The sequence below is a fragment of the Falco cherrug genome, chromosome 2 (genome assembly GCF_023634085.1).
Source record: "Falco cherrug isolate bFalChe1 chromosome 2, bFalChe1.pri, whole genome shotgun sequence".
Classification (NCBI taxonomy): Eukaryota; Metazoa; Chordata; class Aves; order Falconiformes; family Falconidae; genus Falco; species Falco cherrug.
In genome coordinates, this window is record NC_073698.1 from 62,068,229 (window position 1) to 62,090,438 (window position 22,210).

Sequence of the window (22,210 nt, forward strand, 5' to 3'; positions counted from 1 at the left end):
CTTTAGAAGTAAACAATCAGATAGCAAGCAACCTGGAAGAGGAAAGTATTTAAAGCAGCATTAAATTTGCACGGCATGGTAGAAATTTGTTACTGAAGACATGATTCTAAAACTTTCTTCCCTTCTTTCTTGTACACGAATAAACTGCATCTTCAGAGAACACCCCACCATATTGCTCATGGGGGTCTGCATGCACACTTCTGTATTCAACAGAAGAAAAGGCATTCTGTTGAAAAAAGAGAATCTCTTAGGTGTCTGATTGATCAGGTTCCATAAATTGATGGAATAGAAGTCATACCATTTTTTAATACTCAGATTGCAAATTTAATCCAAAGTGAACATACTTGTTTTTAATATCCATGCATCTAGTTAATAATGGTGATTAATAATCAAATTTGGAGTATTTATTGCTAATTTTCAATTTATTTTACCAAGAATTACACCATCAATGAATGATGCAATGAGAAGGAACTCTTTACTTGAAGGTGAAAATAAAATAAATTAAAAAAAAAAGGAAAAGAAAGTTTTCTTTTTTCCATTTTCAGTGTTGGTAACCTCAGATTCTGACTTTTTGTTCTTGCTGTCCTATGGTGTTTTCCTTCTTTTGCTGTCCTTCTTTCCTCTTCCTGGACAAGATGTCTAAAATATTCCATTTGATGCTCTCCATTAATAAATCTAAAATAATCTATAAATCTAAAAGTTTACATAAATGCATTTTGAAGGAAAATCTGTTTTTCACTGCAAAGTTTCTAGTAAAGTTCAGTGAATACATAAACAATGGGCAGGATCTAAATATCATGTTTCCCATAAATGATGCGAGGATTTTAAAGATGCAAAGTGCATCTACACTATGTTTTATATTTGGCCTTCTCTCTCAATGTTATCAAGTTTCTCAGATGAAAAACAACTGCGGTCAAACCAGTAAAAGCCCTACAACTTATTATTCAGCTGGAAAATTTGTCTCCCTATGAATTCACATAGAAGCAGCAACAAAGAGTAGTCTTTTAGGCTGATTCCAGGAATATATTTTGTGTGCTGTACCAACAGAGCTAAAAGCTGTTCTGTTTCACTGCTCTTGTCCAGTATATCCTGCAGTTACCCCTGATTTTGCGTGGGGTTTACAGACTGGATCCCATTATAAAAGTGTTTCACGATTTTTTTCATACTACTCAACATTTAAAATAGTGAACAAGCACTAATGCATATTCTCCAGAAAGCCTTCAAAACTATTCTTAATTTGTAAGTGGATGTAAAAGGCTTCTTTAAACATCATTGAAGGAAAGGGTCCTAACCTGCATACAACTATTAGTAAATAAAAGCACAAGAAGAATCAATAAAAAGTACAACTACAAAATAATGCAGCAGAGAAAAATAATAACCAGTTTAACATCTAAAAAACCGAGGCATTTTGATGTTGTATTTTAAGTCACAGGCAAAAGATGTTGCCATTTGGACTTTGCATGCCTAATAATAGTGAAATTAGGTAATTATCTAGACGAGAAATAGGCAAGTTTTCAAATGTCCAGATGGTTCCACCACCCACCTCATTTAGCAAAACTTCCTTTATTCACACTGCTCTAACATGCTGCCCATTTCCTCAATTTGTACCCATTAGCTGACAAGAAAAGGGCTGAGCTCAGAAATCAACAGGCTTTGACAGGAAACCAATTCCCAGGGGCCCTCTTAGAAGAAGCAGGATTTTAACTGATGTTGCCCAGGAGACAGCTGTAGCAACTAAGTCCATATCTGAAGTAATATTAGTGAAGCAGGCAAAAGGATTTGCAGTGCAAAGACCTCTTAATATTCTTGGTAAGCTGCGAAAAATGATCTTTAGCCCACAGGAAGGCAAGTGCACAGGCTCAGGAGAAGAATGTTAATGTAACTTATTTACTTACCATTTGCTAGTGAATAAAACTTCCACGCATCCCTAAGTGATCCAATGACAAAATGCGCTTTATATGGTTTGGCAAATATAAAGGGTAGGGTCAGCTTTACAGTGGAAGGCATCTTCATGTCTGTGCAAACATCCAAGAGTTCCCCAGGCTCTGGGGAGGGATGGCCACCTTGCTGCACCCGCCGCTGCATCACAGGCAAGGGCTTCCTTTGCTATGGGTCAAGTTTGTAAAATCTGCAGCCTTCTGACAGCAGAGGCATGCATGGCCTCAAAAGGGAGGACAGATAGGAATGCATAAACAAGAGCATTTGACAGATGACACCTTCCAAAATATCAAGAGAGGCTAAATTCGAATTAATTTTATGTTTTTGAATATTACATCAAGGCACACCAAATTTGGTCTGTATTTTCCCTATCACTCCTCTGATTAACCTGGTGATCCTAGAAGATATTTTAAAGCATCATTGCCTTAACTGCCTTTAAAACATGAATGTTCATTATACCAGAATGGCAAAGAGATCACTTTATTTAATTTTAGTATGTGGACAACAAAGAATAAATAAAATGCTTCAAGTTTTATCTTGTTACAGTGAAAGCAATCAGCAAATGATGAAAGCTTCATTTCAAGGTCTTTAACGGTAACTGCCTTGGAGAGAAATGTAATTCACCTGACGCTGAACAACAAAGCGGAGATGCTGTGAAGACTGTATCTGTTACACAGCCTGGCAAACATGTTAGATAATTATCTGCAGGCATAATGATTCCCTGACAAAACCTAAATTAAAATGGAGTTGCTACTGAGAGTGCGTATTAGTAGGTTAAGGTAAATTACAAAGCAGGCATTTTATAATTATCCCTAAATCTTGCATTATAATCTAAGACATTGAGTGAAGGTTGAAAGAAGGCCATGCATGTTGTAAGGCAGAAATCCAGTGAGAGGACCAAAACCACCTTAATTCAGCACTGTTGGGGATGTCACAGATTGCCAGTGAAATAGATTTTGCATTTAAATGTAGTGCTTATATGGCATCAGATAGCAAAAAATTCATTTTGCTTATAAGTGGATGTGTCAAACTATCAAAGTTTTCTAATACAACATAAATAAGGGATGCTTTGGAACTGACAGTGTATCAGTCGGTACTAGGTGGCAAATGATCGAATCTTTAATAACTACAAAACTAAAATCTTAATCTAACATCTTTAATAACAAATAATCTAAAATCTCCTAAGAACAAAATTTGCATTGGGCACCCTTTAGAGAAGAAAGATACATCTCTGACGAAGAAAAAGGGGAATGACACACAGAAAGATTAATAATTACAAGCCTTAAGAGTATCAGAGGAGGTTGATCTGACCCGCAAAATATAGTCAGTGTACTGAGCTGATGGATGCCTTCAGTTACTGCTACCTTCTGCTACAAAATTAGTAAGAGATTACCAATACATATGCAATACCTTGAAGGAGAAAAGGAAAACAAATGTAACAAATCAATAGACTAAACCTCAAAAGGGAAAGAGAGAAGAGTCTGAGGCACTCTAATTTATCTGTTTGTCTTATCAGTTATCTGTTTAGAAATATCGTATATAGATACTATCATCCTTTTTGTCCTTCAGCTATGTCTGTTATCCCCGGTAAGGGAAAAATAAGGACTCATAAATTCAGCTCAAAGACAACAACAGTTTTCTATGGTTGGCTTAATAAATGACTGCTCTTAAAATACTAGTCTTTAAAAAGACTCCTTTGAAATAGATTTTCATATATAATTATTTAAAAGTTACATTCTTTTCCTCCATTACTGTATATATTAAGATGAGCTGTCGTCACTTCTGAACAGAAAGAAACTTGAAAAAAGATTTATGGTGATCTCTTACACACTTCAGAGCAAATATCTCCCAGAAAGTCTAAAGAATCAAGAGGCAAAGAAAACCAGCCTACTATCTGTACTTTGCTGATTTGATTGAACAGAATGGGAGAGGGGTTGCAATCAAGGTTTTGGATTATTACAATTTGTAATACTGTAATTTCCAAAGGGATTACAACAGCTTCGGATTTCATTATATTCCTTTAATTCTGTCCTTCATTTGTTGGAAATTTAATCAGGAAAGTGATGCTTAATTTACTTTCCTGACAAACAATGGACAAGGCAACAATACAACTGTGATCCCTGGCTCCTCAGTTACCAAATCCACTCTGCTTGTCTTCCCCAGCTGTGATGGCAACTGCATTTTTCCTCTGTAACTGGTGAAGCATCAGGATGGAAGAAGCACAGATCAGATTACAATATGTTTGCCTTGCAAACCATTGTTTAACACTGAAGTGTACCTATTGGAAGCCTTTGTGCATTTCTGGTGAAAAGTAATAATCAGCTTTAATCTGTATGGTTTCCCTCATCTCCCTGCCACAGTAACATTAACAATGGCCATGGCTCAGCAACAGGCTTCTTTGCCACAGCTAACACAAATTGCTTGCTGTTGTTTAACAGCACTGTTTCACTCAACCATGCTGAGGAAATATCCTCCTGTCTCCCTTTCTTTGGGCTTCAAAATTTACCATCTAAAGCAAAGGAAAATGTCCAGCTGTTAAAATAGCTGTTAATTCCATTATAGCTGTTAGGCTCTTTGGAAAAGGAACTTGCAGTAGGCCATGTAATGACATTTCTCCCTTTACACATAATTCCTGACTCTCAGCTACTGGGCATTTGGTTTGGGTAATGGTTAATATCAGAAAATCATGCCTGTACAAAGATGTAATTCATTTTTTTCCCCTTGAGGCTGGTCAAAACGTAACATTTGTACCAGTTTAATTTTACTATCAGGAGGCTGCTTTTACCAAACCAAACCTTACAAATAAACCTTAGAAATAAACCTTCAATTTTGCTTTTAACAAACTAGTATTACATTGTCTCTTACAAGACAAAATGTCTTTCCATTTAGCATCAAAATAAGCTGTCCTGATATAAAGAGGGTTTTCTTTGTGTTGCATTAATAATATAACAGTGTAGTTTTTTACCATCTGCAATGTATTAACTATATAACTAGTAGGATAACTAGAAGCACTGTGTAGAGAAGCCTCTAGAAAGCACGTATTTCAATGAAATGGAGATGTGTTAGGACAAGTAAATGCAACCAGGCCTAGATAAATATGTTTGTTATGTAAAGGCATAACTATAAATCATGGATTTCACCTAAAAACTGAAATAGACCACTTCAAAAAATGTGTTTATGATCTTGGTATAGAAGGGGCCTCTGAGTCCATATCTACCGCACGCAGCCCACACCTTTCCCAGGATATGCTCTACACGTGCATTCTGATTTTCTCAGGGTGAAACATCCTCACCAGTGTGTCTCTTCCCAAGTGCATCTGGTTTCCACTCCTGTGTATTCCTCCAGAAAAGACTGCGGTGTGTTCTGAGAGGTAGCTGGCTCTAAAATGTGCTGTAGCATACTCCAGCACATAAATACAGATAGTCTCAAAAGGTTATAAACACTCAAAAGTAATGTATGTGCGTATCTGACTCTTGGCAGTCTTGTGCATATTTCCTTAAAATGAAGACAGTTGTCTGCAATATACAATATTAATAACATCCATCCATTTATCAGTTCATACATTCAAGCACACATTCATTTATTCATGACTAAATCAATAACCACATTTCCCACTTCCACCCAAGCTGCCGAGCCCTTTGTTTACAACTTGAAGGAGAAATTCAAGGACAACAGGTTAATGCAGTTAGAAGGGAGGACAGAGAATGGCTGATGTAGCTAATGCTGTGCTACACTGAAAAGTATTGGAGTGATTTCTGAGTAAATCACTGACAGTAAAAAGCTATATGGCCATATACCCACAACAAGTCAAAGAAAGGCTGTTCCATTATTCTCTTCCTTGCCCCACTTTCTGCTGAAGGACGAATGAGGCTAAAACAAAACTTTCCACCTTTACATATAAAGGGTTTGTTGCCTTTGCTGTTCATGAAAACATTGCTATTCTCAAGTTTTCCAGACTTGAGAAGTTTCACTGCAGAGGGACTGAACAAATGCAGAGATGTAATACATTAAATTATGATGCTACATGTTAATTATGATGGGGAGTTACAGAGCAGTGTGGATTGGGATATAGAAAACAATGAAGTATGGGCTTCGTTTTCCAAACATCTTATTTTTACCATTTTAAACAGTTCCCCAAAATTACAGATGTTAACACATACACTACCTAAAGAGTACATGTCAGTACAATGTGCAAGCTTTTTAATGGCTTAGTTCATGTTGTCTTTAATGGACATCAAGCTAACACAACCTATCAAACAACTGCACAATCTCCTTAAACTGAAACCCATGTGAATATATTCCGTCTAAAGTACACCGAACTATTCAGCCTTCATGGACTTTGTTACGGTTGTGTTTTCAGGTGCTTCCTCAGCCTGAAACAAAATTAAACACTGTTTAAAGATCCATACTTTCATAAACAGAGATCTTTTATTTTCTTGTAAAATTTGAAGCTATCGGAAATAAGCAGAAGAACATAGTTATGAGTAAACATCACAGTACTGCACCATAGGAAGATTAGGAGTATGAAAGGAGGTAGATCAGTTTCAGTGCTCAGGACCATGTGCTCAGGATTGCCTCCTGTACTGAGGCACGGTGCAGGACCTAGCCGTTGACTTCATTTAGCAGCAGGAAACCAACAGCACAATCCTGAATACAAATTAAACAAATGCCTCAAATTCAGAAACTGTTGCTGGCTTGGGCTTTTTGGTTTGTTTTTTTTTTGACAGGAATTATATTTTCTTCCAGCAAATGGTTATATTTGAGTAGAGGATTTGCAGTAGTGGGAGAAGAATTGGCTAATTACTGTTCTAGTCAATACATACCGTGGCTGTTAGAAACAGCAACAATAAAAGAAGCTCTGCATGTAGTACAGTGGCTTAATATGCTGAAGAAGCTCTCAGAGCTTAAAAGTGCAATTTAACCTATGAGAAACCATACTCACAGAGAATGACTAGCAAACATGATAATGTCCTGATTACATGGACTGCACTCCTGCTCAGGAGACTGTAAATTGAAATTGCTTGGCACATTCCACAGCAATGAAAATGCACACTTTATTCCCTGCCTAGGAAAGCAACTCCTTCTCAAGCAGGCAAAGAAACCCAGAGAACTCAGAAAAGCTCTAACAATTTTGTGCATTTTTTTCTAAAGTAGACAGACTAGAGAGCATATGACCCTGGAGTTTAGCATGACTGGCAGTCTTGGCTGGGCTCATTTTCCATCGGTTCACTAAGCCTGATCTGATCTGAGCACACAGAGCTCCTGGGCTGTTCAGCTCTGTCTAGCCTGTCTCTGTTAGCCATCTCTTGACAAGCACTCTGTTAGGGGTTTGTGGCATCCAGCCAGTTAGGAACAATCCACGTTAAATCAGACCACCTCATTAAATGATTGCCTCCCACACAAACGATTTGACAGCGAAAGTTGGCCTCAAGGGAACCACAGAAGGTTCTGCACATACGTGATTTCTGTGTTAACATTTCATTAGAATATAGGCTGGTACAACGTCATGAATGAAAGAAACCAAGGAGCAAAACCCAGCCTTCAGATCCGTGTTCCTATTTTTATTGTTATTTCAGCATCCTCAGCTCAGCTTTGATGACTGGAAGCAATACTTGGCCTTGGTTCTTTTCCTGCTATTAAACATTTGCTGCACTCCTAGGAAAATTATTGGGGAAGTTGAATGTTATCTCTAAATATTCAAAATAAATATCAAGAAGTTCTGATTTAATTAAGACACACTTGGAACTTCTGCCTCTTAACAAAAGTGAGAAAACATCTGTTTTCATCTCAGCTTCTATTAGTAAACATCAGATTTCATTTGGGACATACCACATGTTCATTATTTATGTATTTAAGGAGTCGATCGTCAAGTAGTGGACACGCAGGTATTTCACAGAAGCCATCCTTTGAGTGAAGCTACATTTCATTATACCCATTAAGAATCCAGACCTGTAGTGTTACTGCAGCTGGCAGGTGCTTTTTAAAAACACTGTGCAGGTTTTTGCAGTTTAGCATCTCAGGGTATGACTGCAACTGAAAGTGTCTCCAACAGGCAACTGAGTGAGATCTGATGCAGGCACTGCCTCCTGACCCAAGATGCGGTGGACAGCCCTGTCAGTAAAAATCAGGGTGTATAAAAATCAGCTTGGACAGATATTATCTGGTCAATACCACTAACTCAATATTTTTCAATGCTCACCCCATGTTTTTACCAGAGTTTCTCATATTGTAGCAAAGATGGCAGAAAATGATGTGCTGGCACCGAGGCACCCCTGTTCAGAGGGAGGACAGCAGTAAGGAGCCTGTCATCACGCTCTGAACCAGGATGTCTGTTGGTGCCCCTTGCCAGCTTTTGTAGTTGGTTTGATGCAGCCATGAATGCGCATCACTGGTAGTAAGGTGACTTTTTCCTACCTAGGGTGTCAAAAATGTGACAAACCTGCCTTGGGTCTGAGGAATTCAGGGACTGGCATCATGTACTTGAAGTCCAACATCCCTCTCCTGAACATTAATAGCTCCCAAATGACCTTCATTCAAAATGGTTTCCTAAAAATTATTTTAATTCTGTTCTATAGTTTCCATAGCAGGTTCAGATTCAGTGCGAGCTTTACACTCCTCAAATGATTGCTTTCAATAAAATTAGTATTTTAAAGGAAAGGGCGTCAAGACATGCTGTGTTAAGGCCTTGCACTCGTGGACACACTAGCTAGCTAAGCCAGATGTTTTTGTGGTGGTTTTTTTTTAGTTTTGAGTGAACATGAAAATAATGAAAATTGTAATTCCTCCCTGAAAATGACGTCAATTTGGAATTTACAAAATGCTTCAATATTGTGGATTCATTTGTTTCAATATTTGTTTGCTTTAGCATATGTGTCAGTATTTGTTTCAATACGGTATAAATGTTTTATTTTGGTAATGTTATATGTATGGCAACTGTGCTTGTATCAACATCACAATCTTACTTTATTTCTGTTCAACTTGCACATTATATTGCATTTAACACATATTATATACAGTATAGTTCCTGAACTGTAATGCAAAATAAACTATTTTAAGATTTTATTAAAAAATAGTATTGGTAAAGAAACATTTTATATTATGCAAAGTTACATATTGGATGCTATCAAAATGAAGGTTTGAAATATTAAAAAGGAATTCAAATTTTCTTTTATTTTTTCACAGGGTTTGTGATCTATATATATGTGAACATTACACTAAATATTTCACTGCAAGCAGTTCTTTAAAATCTGAAAACTTTTGCAAAAATTTTCTTCACTGCTCTATTTATGACAGAAAGATGTGAGTTTGGGAAGAAAAATGCTGAGCCTTTTGGATCTCCAGCCTGTGTTTACAAAATGGCACAAGCCTTCTCCATAAAACCAACATTGCTGACTGTTTCATTATTGGAGCCATGGTGAGATCTTGTGTAAAAATATTTAAACTCTGTCTACATGGAGGAAACCAGGATATCTGGGAAAGAAATAAACAGAAGAGGAATGACTACACTTGACAAAAAAGCAGTATGATTTCTCAAGAAAATGGACACAACAAATTCCTTCCAGAGGCTATTATTAGGGAGGCTGCTAAAGAAACAGAAATGCAATTTGTAAATTGTTTGTTCTGGGACCTTAGAAGTTTTTGGGTTTGTGCAGATCTAAGCACACTGAGTCTATCTTATCTATGGTTTTTAGTCAGTATAGCAATGCAGGCATTGACTCCTCGAACTTTATAAAAAGGCTGTGAAGTTACTTTTCCTAACTGTGTCTTTCAGTTTGATCTCATTCTTCAGAGTCTTCTAGCAATGTTTGTATTATTTGATCTTGCATGAGGATTTACAATGAGGTTTTAATTAATTTAATTTAATTAATTTAATTAAATTAATAATTATTTAATGAGCTAGTGCCCTGTGCTCACTCTTGTAGCATCTGAATGACTTGCACTTCTTATTAATAACACAGGAAAATATTTGCGTTCCATAGATTTTCACTTACAATGCTGAGCCAACTGCCTCTGCTACGGTATGTTGCTCTATGCTGCCTTGAAGTGACGAGAAGTCTAGGATGCCCCTGATACACTTCTGGAAACCAGATCCTCAAAACTCAAATCCCTGGCAACCTTATCCTCAAACCTCAAAAATTTAGTCGTTATTTCTGGCTAGAAAAAGAACAGTGGTGTGCCTGCTAAATCAATCCTTACATTTCCAACTGAACAAACATTTTAGAAGGACAAAGGTACTGAAAATTATTTCAGGGCCTAGTTACTCCTCTGCATCAGTGTAAGGGTCTGTGGGATCGGGGACTATGGGTCTGATTCAACAAAATATTTTTGTTAGTAACTGTTAAGAAACATTATTTTTCTTTCCATGAAGGAAGTCATCTAATGCAAATCAATAAGATTTCTACAAGCAGTTTCTCCCACTTATTAGCCCTGATTATAACCAGTGGAAATTAGACACCTGTTGCTGTTTTTGCACTGGAATCCTACCTAAAGCCAGTAAAATTTCTCCCAGCAGCCAGACAATATTACTTTTTTCTCGTTTATCATCAGTTCATTCCACCAGTCAGCTTTAGTCTGGAAGGACATTGCAATAGTGGAAGACCTCATCTAAAACCTAGTGAAAAATGGATGCAATTCTTGTCTGCAAGACTAACTTGTCAACAAAAGTAAATTCAGTAATGGAATCTGATGCCATGACACAAAAATTACAGTTATGCTACTATGGTTTAACAAGCTTTTAACCCTTTACTAGTGGGTGTTTTTTTCTTCTTTTTATACTATATTATATCCTGTCTGGGAACTTATTATTTCTTTGTTTCTTATGCTACTTGAAATATCTTTCCAAATCTTTAAATAAATAAGTTTCAAGGTTTCCTGAACTTTGATATCTTCACTGCTTCTCTAGCATTTCTTTACAAACAGTGCACAGAAACACCCAGTACAAACCCAGCTTCAAACATGGAAAGATACAGGAAACATTTAGACGTATGAAGGTGCCTTCCTCATGGTGCTGACAATGACCTGAATTATCTGCACTGTTAAATGACCCCTGTTATCTTGTAATCTAAACTGAAAATTGCATCTGAACTGGTTTACAAGGGGCATTCTGTAAAGATCATTTTAAAGTACATTATTTTAAACATGAACAGTCAGTTTTTTTATTTAAAGAGCAAGTTACTAACTTATTCTAGGCTCATTTGGCTGTTCCACTCACCCACACCACTAACAATGAGGCAGTAAGCAACACCTTCATGTATTATACAGAATTCCTAAGCTGAAAAGTTAAAAAAAACTATGCAGTTCAATAGGAAAACAAATGCAGTTTTTCTCACCAAAATTAAAGGATGCAGGTGAATCAACAGAATGACTGTGTAATTGTGGCAAAGCTGTCCAGGCTGGCCATCCAGAAATCCACTGAGGTTAAGTCTCTTGTCCCTCAGCAAATATAATATATTCTGAAATATCCTTTCATGCTGGCAAATTGGAAGACTTTTATTTATTTTATTCCCTTCTGGCACATGTCCTGAACACAGGTCCTCTGTCCATTTCTTCTTTACAAAACAAATTAGCAAGCTCTCTGAAGCAGTGCTGATACTTGGCACCCTGCAACGAGTAGCATAAGCACATTCCCCTGTCCACAGCTTCAACCTTGAGAAGTATCCTGGATTTACAGCTCACCTCTTCGGCGACATGTGGCAACTGAAGCAAATAGACAGGAAAGCGTCACAAGGGCGCTGCGACCCATTCCTGCCTCACTTAGTTACTATGAGGAAACAGGACTAATAAATGTCTATTTGCCCTCAAAAATCTTTAACATTTCATGGTCCTAGAACATAGCCCTCTATAGCATTGAATATATATCTCCATAAGTGCATGACTTCTCAAAATCTTTCTGCTTTTCCTACTCTTTTACTCAGTTTTAGACTTCTTTTTCCTACACACACACACACACACACACCAGTTCTCTCACACACACACACATGCATACATGCATGCACGCACATGCGCGCGCACACACACACACACACCAGTTCTATCTAATATGAGGAGGAAGACAACCTGTGCATGTAAGACGCACATTCTTTTAAAAGGAGACTCCTATCAGATTTATATAATTCCTCATCAATAACAATCGTGCCATTTAAATATAAGAATCCAGTTTGCTCTGAATGATAGCTGTCCATTTATTCATAAGATCTCTGACTGAATGAAAAAGTGTATTTAATGATGTTCCATTATGATTCCCCATGACAGGTGCAATATTTTTTCATGTCACTTCCTATTGACTTTGCAGCAAAATATAGATACACAATACAGAAGTGAAGGCAACCAAACCTTAAATTCAGAACAGAATTTTCTGTCTGACAGATACATGCAGCAATTCACCAATACGAAACAGAATGAATAACCCATATGCAGACTCCTCACACCATTGCAAATGATTAAATGTATTGTTGGACTGATTCTGCCACATCCTTCCTGCACAGAATTCCCAAGTCATATGTGTATCCTATGTCTGACTTTAGATTTTGAACACAGAAAATATTGTAGGGTATACATTTGGTTAAGGAATCTGCATAATAACCAGAGACACTGTAATGAGCTATGAAGCCTGGTTTTAGTCAAGAAAGTATTGGTTTTCACATAGGACTTTCACATGCTTTTCATCTCTGCAGAGAGCTCCAGTTACTAACTCTGACAGCATTTCCATTTTCCTGGGTTTCTACTTTCACTTTCTGCTTTTATTTCTAGACACATCAAAGGCATGGATTATGCTTCCTATTTCTGTGTTTTGTTGTAGCATTTAAATTCTAATGAAAGTTACTGATTAGCTACACTTAACAGAAATGCAGAACACCTCAATACCAGTATTTGGAGGAGAGGGGGGGGCTTCCATAGTAGGATGTTGCAGTATAGTGATTTTATATTTTTTAAGAATATTCTCACACAAGTCTCATAAAATATGATTCTTATTCACATGTGCTTTTTTAAAGAGTTACAGGTACCAAACACACAGTAAAGCAAAATTCTGAAAACAGCAGCTGATGGATAGGTGAAAAACTAATGTTGTAGAAATAGTATCAGAGTTCTTATTTAAAGACAGCTCAACCTTTCAAAAAAAAAAAAATAATCCATAAGCTTGAAAGCAAGGGCGGTCCATCCTTACTCAGGGAATTCATTGATCATAATTCACATTAGCTGTGGTGGCAACTGAAAAAAGACCTAAAAAAAGTTTCATGGTTCTAAGTAAAATATGCAATTTAATATAGATACATGTATCATCATTCACAGAAGACTAGCAAGATTTTTATTTATATGAATAAAGTTATAAAACTCTGAGCTCAATTAATTTATACAGCTCTTATTTAACTATTAGTACTTTTCTAGTCACAGCACAAAAGACAACTCGGTAATTTATCCCAAATCCCAATTAAGCTGAAGGTGACATGAAGAACAGCTGCATGAAGTCTTGTTTAATAGTCTGTACACTAATTTTGGAGAATTATTACTCTTTGAAAGTGCCCTTATTTTTTAATACTAGGAGTCAGCCAAACTCTGAACTTACTCTTTCACTCCAGGCATGGGAAGTATAGCAGTGTGGTAGTTAGTATAGTGTCTTGGCATTATCTTGAAACTTGAATGTTCAGGTTTTCTCTCCCCTTCTTGTCTCATTCTCTTTACACCTTATGGGCCAATATCAAAGGCAAATAAGTTTTTCATTCTCCGCAAGTTCAAAGCCAGCAGTTTAATCTAGAGCTAATTTTTGGTCAGTACTCAAAGCATAGCTTCACATGGAATAGCAGTGCTGTTGTATGAATGGCTCCCTGGTTCAGCAGTAAGCCATCAGTGGACACTACGACAATGCTCTAACATTACAATGCGGTTATCACGCTATAAACACTTAACTGTGAATTCTCTAAATGATCCATTTTGTACTTCTAAATACTCAGTAATGATATCCAGAAAACACAGTATCTGCTCCTCTCTGTGCTATTGTACTTTGTCATCTTCACCTAAATACAGTGTACTATAAAGTTGTATTACCTACCACAAGGGGTTTTTTTTATTATGCAAACACATGTCTCCTAGATTGTTGAAGCTGTCATCTGAATAAGAAAGAACCTCGGTCTTCAGAGTCACAAAATATTTTTGGAAAACTTAGACCTTTGGGCCAATTTTGTTGAAGTGACAATTCTGCTGCTCTGGTTGCCTTTGGCAAAGAAAACAATGCATGAGAAAATGTACAGATTATTCTATATTGCCTATTATCTGCATACACATGGTGATTGAGCTAGCTGTTTCTTAGGCATTCTCAGTTTCTTAGGCATTGAGTATTTAAAAATATTAATAAAGCAAAATCCTGTCTCCTGGTGTGTGTATTATGCTGTTCAAACTATTTGAGTGACAGCTGATATTATTAACAAAAGTAAATTATCAAGTCTTTCACATAGTAAAAGACTTTGCAAGATAGATGGTAACCAAATAAGGTCAATTCTCATTCTATCAGCAGTTGTTAAAAAATACTTAAAACACAATACTTGTCTATTATGTCTTTCTTACATGGTAATGGAAGGAGAGCTTGAATCTTAGCTTTCCATGCTTTTATTCCTAATACAGAGAAAAGTAAAAAATAGTAGCAGCACAGAAAGTTTCTCCCTCCCATCTGCCAAAGTAAGTAAAAGCCACTATTCAGATCATTTCATTTAGGCCTTAATCTTTTGCCATTTTCTACATTTTCTATTCCTGTGAAACAGCTAATATTTTTCAACTCTGTCATTTTATACCAACAAAACACTATAATTTCCCATGCTTCCTTATCTTTCCCCCCACACCCATCTATATTAATTTTGAATAGACTGTGTGAAATTCACCCATCTGCTACTTCTGTTTAACTCGGATGCTGCTGATTTTACATAGTGGTTTCTGATATTCATTTGAAAAACAAAGACAAGGGCTGGAAGCCTGAATTTATCTATCTACTAACAAGCTGTCTGTAAAGACATCAGTTTATACAGTTTTTAACAGAGAAAGAGTATTCCTAACAGCATCCTCTAGCTCTGTTAAAAGTGATATATTTTTTTTTAGTATTTCTCACACAGAAGGAATTAGGAATAAGAAAAGATTATTTAGTCTTAGATGGTTTACTTCTTGAAATCATCATGAATTGCCACAAAAAATCTCATGCTATTAATGGTTGTTTTAGCACTTTGTGCATACTGATGAAAAAAACAGCGGTCAAGATTATTTAACATTATTTTGGTTTAGATTATCAGATGGTTTTTGTAACATGGCAACCAGATGTTGTTTATATGTATAAAATAACTGATTAGATCGATATATTGACTTTTTTTTTTTTTCAATCCAGGGGGTGCAATGACTCTGAAGAATGTACAGTAAAAGACCTCTAAAAAAATCCAGTTGCAAATGTCATTTGGGACTTAAAAATCAGTATCAAAATTTACATATATATATACACAGACAAGCACACACATATAGTATGTATGTATATAGTACACAGCTATTTGTTTTCTCTTTTTTTCAGATGTGTTTTGATCTGGTTACCAGTTTCATACTGTGGTGAAATTGTACTGGCTCTCTAACTGGCTCTCCAACTGGTCCAACTCACATGTCTCTTAATTGCATGTTTTTGCTCCTTATAGCAAGGTAAATCACTACAGCAAAATTCTTTTTACATAAAACCCAGATTAGATTATATGACACAACAGCAACAAAAAGCCATTATTTTTAAATAAGAGATTTCAGTTCATTCATTTCTGCTATCAGTAACAGTGATTCATATCCAAATAAAAAGTTATTTGTCAATAAATCAAAAATTAAAAGAGAATCTAATTGAGTTGTGTAGCTTCTCTTGTTCATAAAGAGCTTATGGTGCCTGATCTTAAAACCATGGGATATTTTACTCAACTAAAATTCTGTTTTGTGAGGTTGAATCTTGCCCCAGCTGGGGTAAGAATGCAGCACTACATTAGAAACTAATGGATTGATTAAAAAAATATATACAGTTATACATATGATGACTATGAATATTTTGGTGAAGTCAAAGCCTAAGTTTTACCATTTGGAACCAAAGTAACCAGTTAAAGCAGTCTGTATGACAGACGTGATAGTTAATAAGTATGTCTGACAAAGAAAAAAGTTTGCACTGTGCAGACCTACTCACCAGTATAAAAAGACTTGGAAAGATAATATTTTTCTTCACCTACTTTAGCTGTATAAAAACTACATAGTGTTTTGTGAAACTTTTTAGTGCATTTAAGTTTTTCTCCCTTATATTCACATTGATTGCAATCACATTATTGCTCCACACCCTAAGTATAACTGATTTTGAAGGGATTTTTTTTTTTTTTATCCAATCCATTTTTGAGAATAATTTGGTTTCTCTGTAGTTTCTGTATTGAAGTTTATGATCTTGAAATACATATTTGAGTTAAAGAATCTGATTTCTAAAGGGTAAGATTAATTCCACAGCAAATCAGTTTAGTGGTGCAAATATATTCACCTGCTCCTTTGCTTGAAAACCTCTCACAGACGCATTCACTATCTGGGATTTTGCAGGTTTGTAAGTACTTTTCTGTCAAGATTTACTGGAAAAATGAGATAACAGTATTTCAGCATAACTGCATTAAACAACTTTGCTCACTCTTTCTTGATGACAAAATAGATGAGAACAAAAAGGACAATCTGAAGTTCCTTCTGGTTTTGTTTTACTGGGGGCTGTAAATCATGTGTGAGTTAATTTAGCCCTCAAAAATACTGCTAATTTTCCTTTTTTTTTTGTTCTTCACAATAACTAGTTCATCACTTAGAAAATTTACTTCCCTTGCATATATTTGTGAATTGTTTTTTTCAGCTATGTGCCATTACACGAAATAAGAGATTGACTTATCTGTGTATTTTAGAGGTCTACACCTAATCAGCCACCCAGGACATTAATTGTTAAATTTAAATTCGTTGGGGATTTAGGAATGGTGACAGATTTATTTTGCCAAATTGTCAGCCAGGCAGAAACGAGGAGTAAGAGGGAAGAAAAAAAATCTGGATTGCCAAGGTTACCCCAAAACCAGCTTTCCCTGTGACAGCGATTTCCTCCAGCAGGCTCCCCACTGCCTGCCTGTAGCAGGGGACCTATTGAGTTTTTGTCCCCGATGGCACAATGCTGATCCTGATCTGTTCAACTAGCGTGACACTAAGCTGGCAGCTGTGCCAACAGCCACCTCGCAGGAGCAGCAATGTGGGGCTGACACAACACTGCGACCCTGGGCAGTGCCTCCCAAACTGGGATGACGTTATTCATCAGTGCCGGTACCCTTCCCCAGTAGCACCATGCCTGTGGCTACCACTGGAGTGGGACAGGGGAAACATCAGGCTACATGCTGAATTGTTTTAAGACAACTGAGTTTTCTCCAAGACTTTTTTGAGACTTCTTCTCTCAGTTTTGCAAAAGTGAGTTCATTAAAAGCTGAAGCCTCCCTGATGAAAAATGGCTCCTTCCTTCCTCTGTACTTCAATTTGTACTTGAAAATAGCAGTGATAAAAAAGTCTTCCCAGATTGTTTCATTGGTGTCAGAGTAGGAAACTATCTGAAGTAAAAATAACATACCTTTTAAAATATTTTCTTCTCTTTCAACTAGCTTTGCAGCTGCTCTTCTGTTGGACTGAAGTGAATTTATAAAATACATGTCACTAATATGAATTAAATTGCACGAGAGGAATTTTTTGCCCAAGAACCCTCAGAAAGTGGAAACACATCAAGCTGCTCCATCACTTTGGGAGCACACAATTAATTATTAGTCTGGGGGAAAAAGAATGAAATCTCTGCTTCTACACAACCTGTTGCAACTATTTCTTTGATAGCTAATGATGAAAATGGATCCAAGAATTAAGACTGTCAGCAAAACTGTTTTGCCTAAGTTAAGTTTTTCTTCCACTTCCAGAAATAATTCTGAGATTAAGCAATATTAAAGATTTCCATGTATATTGCATTAAGTACAATTAGACATCCCCACCCAATTAGCATCTTACTAAAGAAACAAGTTTCTTAAATTGTTATATCAATCAAATATTCATTTTTTATTTCCAGAAATACACCATCAGTTGTGAATGTGTGTTGTGACTTTACTTACTGTGAAAAGTTAGCAAAAATGGAAAATATATTATGAATTAAAAAAAAGTATTTCTATTTTCTGAATGGAAAGTTATTATTTTTATTTAGATTATCAGGTTCTACACAGAATTCATCTCATCTGTCCCGTTTCTTTTTAATTTCATCTAGCTACTCTTTTGAACTGGAGAGGAATTTGTTTGGTTTGTTGTGATTAAGTACCTACCTTTCAGACAACTGATGCTAATTTTGCCATTTGCAACCCACCCTCTGATTACTTTTTGATGCATTGAGGATATATAAATACTGGTTAAAAGACTAATCTCGACTGCAGCCTGAAGCGTGACTGTAGCTTACTTTCAGCTTTAAATGGGTTTGGGAATTGCTTGCAGCACAGCTGCTGTGCCATCACCTGTGCCGCAGACCCCACGTACCCTGAAGCAGCCCAGTATTTCAGCAACTGCAGCATGCAATGAGCAGCATGCAATGTTTCTCCAGTCACACCTCCAAAGGCAAATGAAGAACAACTGAACTACAAGTGAGATCAAAAGTTTAGCTGAAGAAATCTTGCTTTAGCCATGTGTTGAAATATCAGGATTTCAGACACTGGTTTGGGGGAGTTGGAGGATTTTCTGAAGAATACCCACCACATAAACAGACATGGCTCTGGGGAAAGATGAGAGCCTTGACCCTCTCAGTGTTAGACTACTACACAATCAGTATTTCATTTCTTTGGATAGCCAAGCAGTCAAGCTTGTGCATAGCAATCCTAGCCAAGACAATGAAATCACTGGCAGCTCAGCAGATATTTCCTGATGGCCCTTACTGCTCTATGGAGCAGAGCAATGCAAAATCAAACAGATGTGACTGAAATGTTTCACTAAAGGAAGGTTCTGTCCTCTGTAGTGTATAGTGTTCATGAGTATGATGGGAAGAGAGGCAGAGAAGAAAAGTCCTTCAGATTCGTTAATAACAAATACAGTTTACAAAGTACCAAGAATGCCGTGGCTGCATGGAGGATTTGTAGCCAACCTCTCCAAGTTCAAACATCAGTGAATATGACAACACCTCTGAGTGCTTTGGTACATCTGGTATGTAACTCCGTGACTTCTACCAAACTCTTCCTGGCAGAAGAGATGAAAATGAAGAAGCCAAGTGGCTCATCCCAATTCAAAGCAGATAAATCCAACAGACAAATTGCCGTAAGCGGCAAGTAATCCTTGAGTGGGTTACTGCAAGTCCCCTGTGCAAAATCCTGCTAGACAATAGAATTAAGGAAAAGAGCAGGAAAGAAGGCACTACCTTTTGTTAAATAACTACAGCATATGTCCACACGATGCATGGTGGTTATTCAGGACTATAAAAGCAAATCCAGCCTCCCTAATCATTTAGCTAGCTTATTCTGCAATTAATTCAGACTTCAAAAAAATCACAATTGATATTCCTGTACTACTTTCTTCAGTCTGGGAAGCACACTGTCAGCTCTGAGGGGTGTCACAACTCATACAGAGACAGGGTTTGGGGACTTGGGGAAAGCTCCTTCCAACTCCGTGTAGTGTGTTTATCCTCTGTACCACCCCTCCCCATGCACACATGCTCTGGGAAGGGATGAAACCTGTGGGAAGGAGGTGGGAAAGGAGGGTACACAAGAGTGGGAGGCAAGGCAGGATCATCTCACATAACTTGTTCCCCAAAAGGTAGGTGTGGAGGCCTGAATTAGTCACCCAGCCTCCCTATATCTCTCTATGTCTCCTTGTTGGCCTAAACAGAGGTTTTGAACACTATCTCATGTCTGGGCATTTACTGTGACCAGGCAAATGCCACCAGTAGTTTCAGGATCTTGGTTAGGAGGCGTGAGGAGTGGGGTTCAGAGTTGTCATATGGCTGCTTATACCCAGGACATGAATCACCTTAGAAGATTTAAGGTTACCATTTGAAGCACTGATGGGAGCAGGGGGTTCCAGAGGTAAAGCAGCTCTGCGGAGGGGACTCCCCTGAGAGAGGAAGACACTTCTGAAAATCCCCTTCCTTCCATAGCTAAAGGTTTGCAAACAAGTATTTAGCATCGTGGAGGATAGTCTGAACAACATATTTTGTTTATTCACGTGTTTTTCTTGTTAGCTGCTTTTACCAAAAATAACACAGTTATCAGAAAAGTTTGTTTGTCATAGATTTATTGTAACAAAACTCAGGCTAGATATTTACAATTTTTGCTCAGACCACCTGGCAAACTGAGCAAATAGATATAATACCTTTGCAGCATAATTGACAGAAACTCCCAGACCACAGTAACACAGTAGTATGGATCTGTACCTGATTAACTTGGTTTTAGCAGTAAGCTATTGAATTTGAAGCCTTCAAAATTTGGTCCACAAAATTCAGATTGATGACTAGGAGCCTGGAATAGTTTGAAAATGTGACTAATCAGCCCAGGATTACATGTGGATGCATAAATAAATTTGGACAAATACAGGAAAAAGTTTACAAAGAAAAGTAGAACTGTATTTTAATATATTGTTTAAAAAATTATATTAAAATTTAATAATATTTTAAGTCACGTATAGAAAGATCTTCACAATTGTTGCTTGTGAAGTTAACAAGCCTATCCCAAGAAGCCTGATCTAGGACTCCTTAACCTTGGCTAAAAACCTGCACCTGTGCAAAAACAGCTGTGAAGTGCTGCTCTTCCCATTTTGTAGTTTCTGGCCCCCACACTGTATATGATACACACAAGTGAAAGGTGAAGTAGAATCAAGTACAGAAACTGTGCAGGCTAGTAGTAAAATACTGGCTAAGTACAAGTTTGAATCTTAACAGCAGAAAAAAAGATTAATGTTGATCTATCAGAGGGCTGCCTATAAAGCCCATTGAACTTCAAACACCAGAAAATGACTTTATTGTCCATACCAGACAGGAAACCTTATTTCATTGTTCCAGAAACTGACAGAAGGCATAGGAATGTCACAACTAATGGAAAAAATACATAGGTAATACATTCTATTTTTCAAAGGTCTATATAATAAAACCTTAGTTCCTCAGCCCTTTGATATAGTAAAGTCACATATGAGCCACTAGATGAAACAGGGTCTATCCACAAACAAATTAACCCTGAATCACTAATATTGACTTGAATGGAATCAGGTCAAACTCCAAATCCTGGAAAAATACTTTTTCTACTTCTGTTCATAGACCTTTTTCTTCACAAGTTCTTTGAAGTTTAGGTACCTCTTATTCCCATGAAACACAAAATTTAAACATATTGCAAGTTTCAGAGTTTTGGACTTTTTGAAGATATATGATGGTAAGAAACATAGGGTTTTAAAACTGTAATGTCAAAACAGTCAGCAATTTAAACTAGTTTCTGTAAACAATTAATTTTTGTGATTTTAGAAATGTTATTTCTGGCTATGTAGTCAGTTATGCAGCCATTTTTTTCCCTTAATGCAGTTTGATGACAGGAAATAACCCTGTGGGAATTGCCAGTAGAGCAGGGAATAAAGAAAAGGAGAGAATATAAATATGAAGGTATTTTCATTTCACAGGAATTAAATATGGTGCCCATGAATAAATATTTGAATAGCATTGTTAATACAATGCAATAAGAGCTCTCTGGTGGCAAAAAATAATCATTACATTGCATCTCATTGTTTTACAGGCAATAAGGGGGGGCTGACCTGCACATTTCCCGCTTCACTTGAAAATACAGGGAAACTGTGTTTTCAAGAATATGTTTTTTAACTGTGGGGTTTTTTTCCTGTTAAGAATTTTAACTTAATAGATTCTGCGCTTCTAGTGAAAAAAAAAAAAAAAAAGTACTAGAAATGACACTGAAGTGTCTGAGTTGTACTTTTCTACTGAAGCTTTATCAGTGTTCATAGAACAGTTGCAACTTATTGAAACAGGATCTGTAAAAAAGCAAATGATATGAGTTCTCCAGACCAATGGCAGCTAATTTTTGCCAAGAACAGAAAACTTACATCAGCTTAAGTATGCCAAAGTATTTGCTTGCAAAGTGATCAAGGCTGAATGACTTTAATGCATGCTCCTGAGGAGATGCAAAACCTCAGTGGGTGTAGACTCTGGATGCCTACTTGTAATGCAATATTTCCTTCAAAAAATATAGGTTTTGTGTCCTACAAACTACAGCAATGT

The 22,210-nt window shown here is 36.8% G+C and overlaps 1 protein-coding gene and 1 long non-coding RNA gene across 2 annotated transcripts in view; both read right to left on the minus strand.

The window, feature by feature from the left end:
- LOC129735376 (uncharacterized) overlaps positions 1-11,384 on the minus strand; it is a 55,866-nt gene extending 44,482 nt beyond the window's left edge. The window contains exon 1 of the long non-coding RNA XR_008730955.1: positions 11,268-11,384. This is a non-coding gene — a long non-coding RNA (uncharacterized LOC129735376). The remainder of the gene's footprint in view (positions 1-11,267) is intronic.
- Positions 1-22,210, minus strand: part of NALF1 (NALCN channel auxiliary factor 1) — a 490,169-nt gene that overhangs the window by 362,892 nt on the left and 105,067 nt on the right. The window lies entirely within an intron of this gene.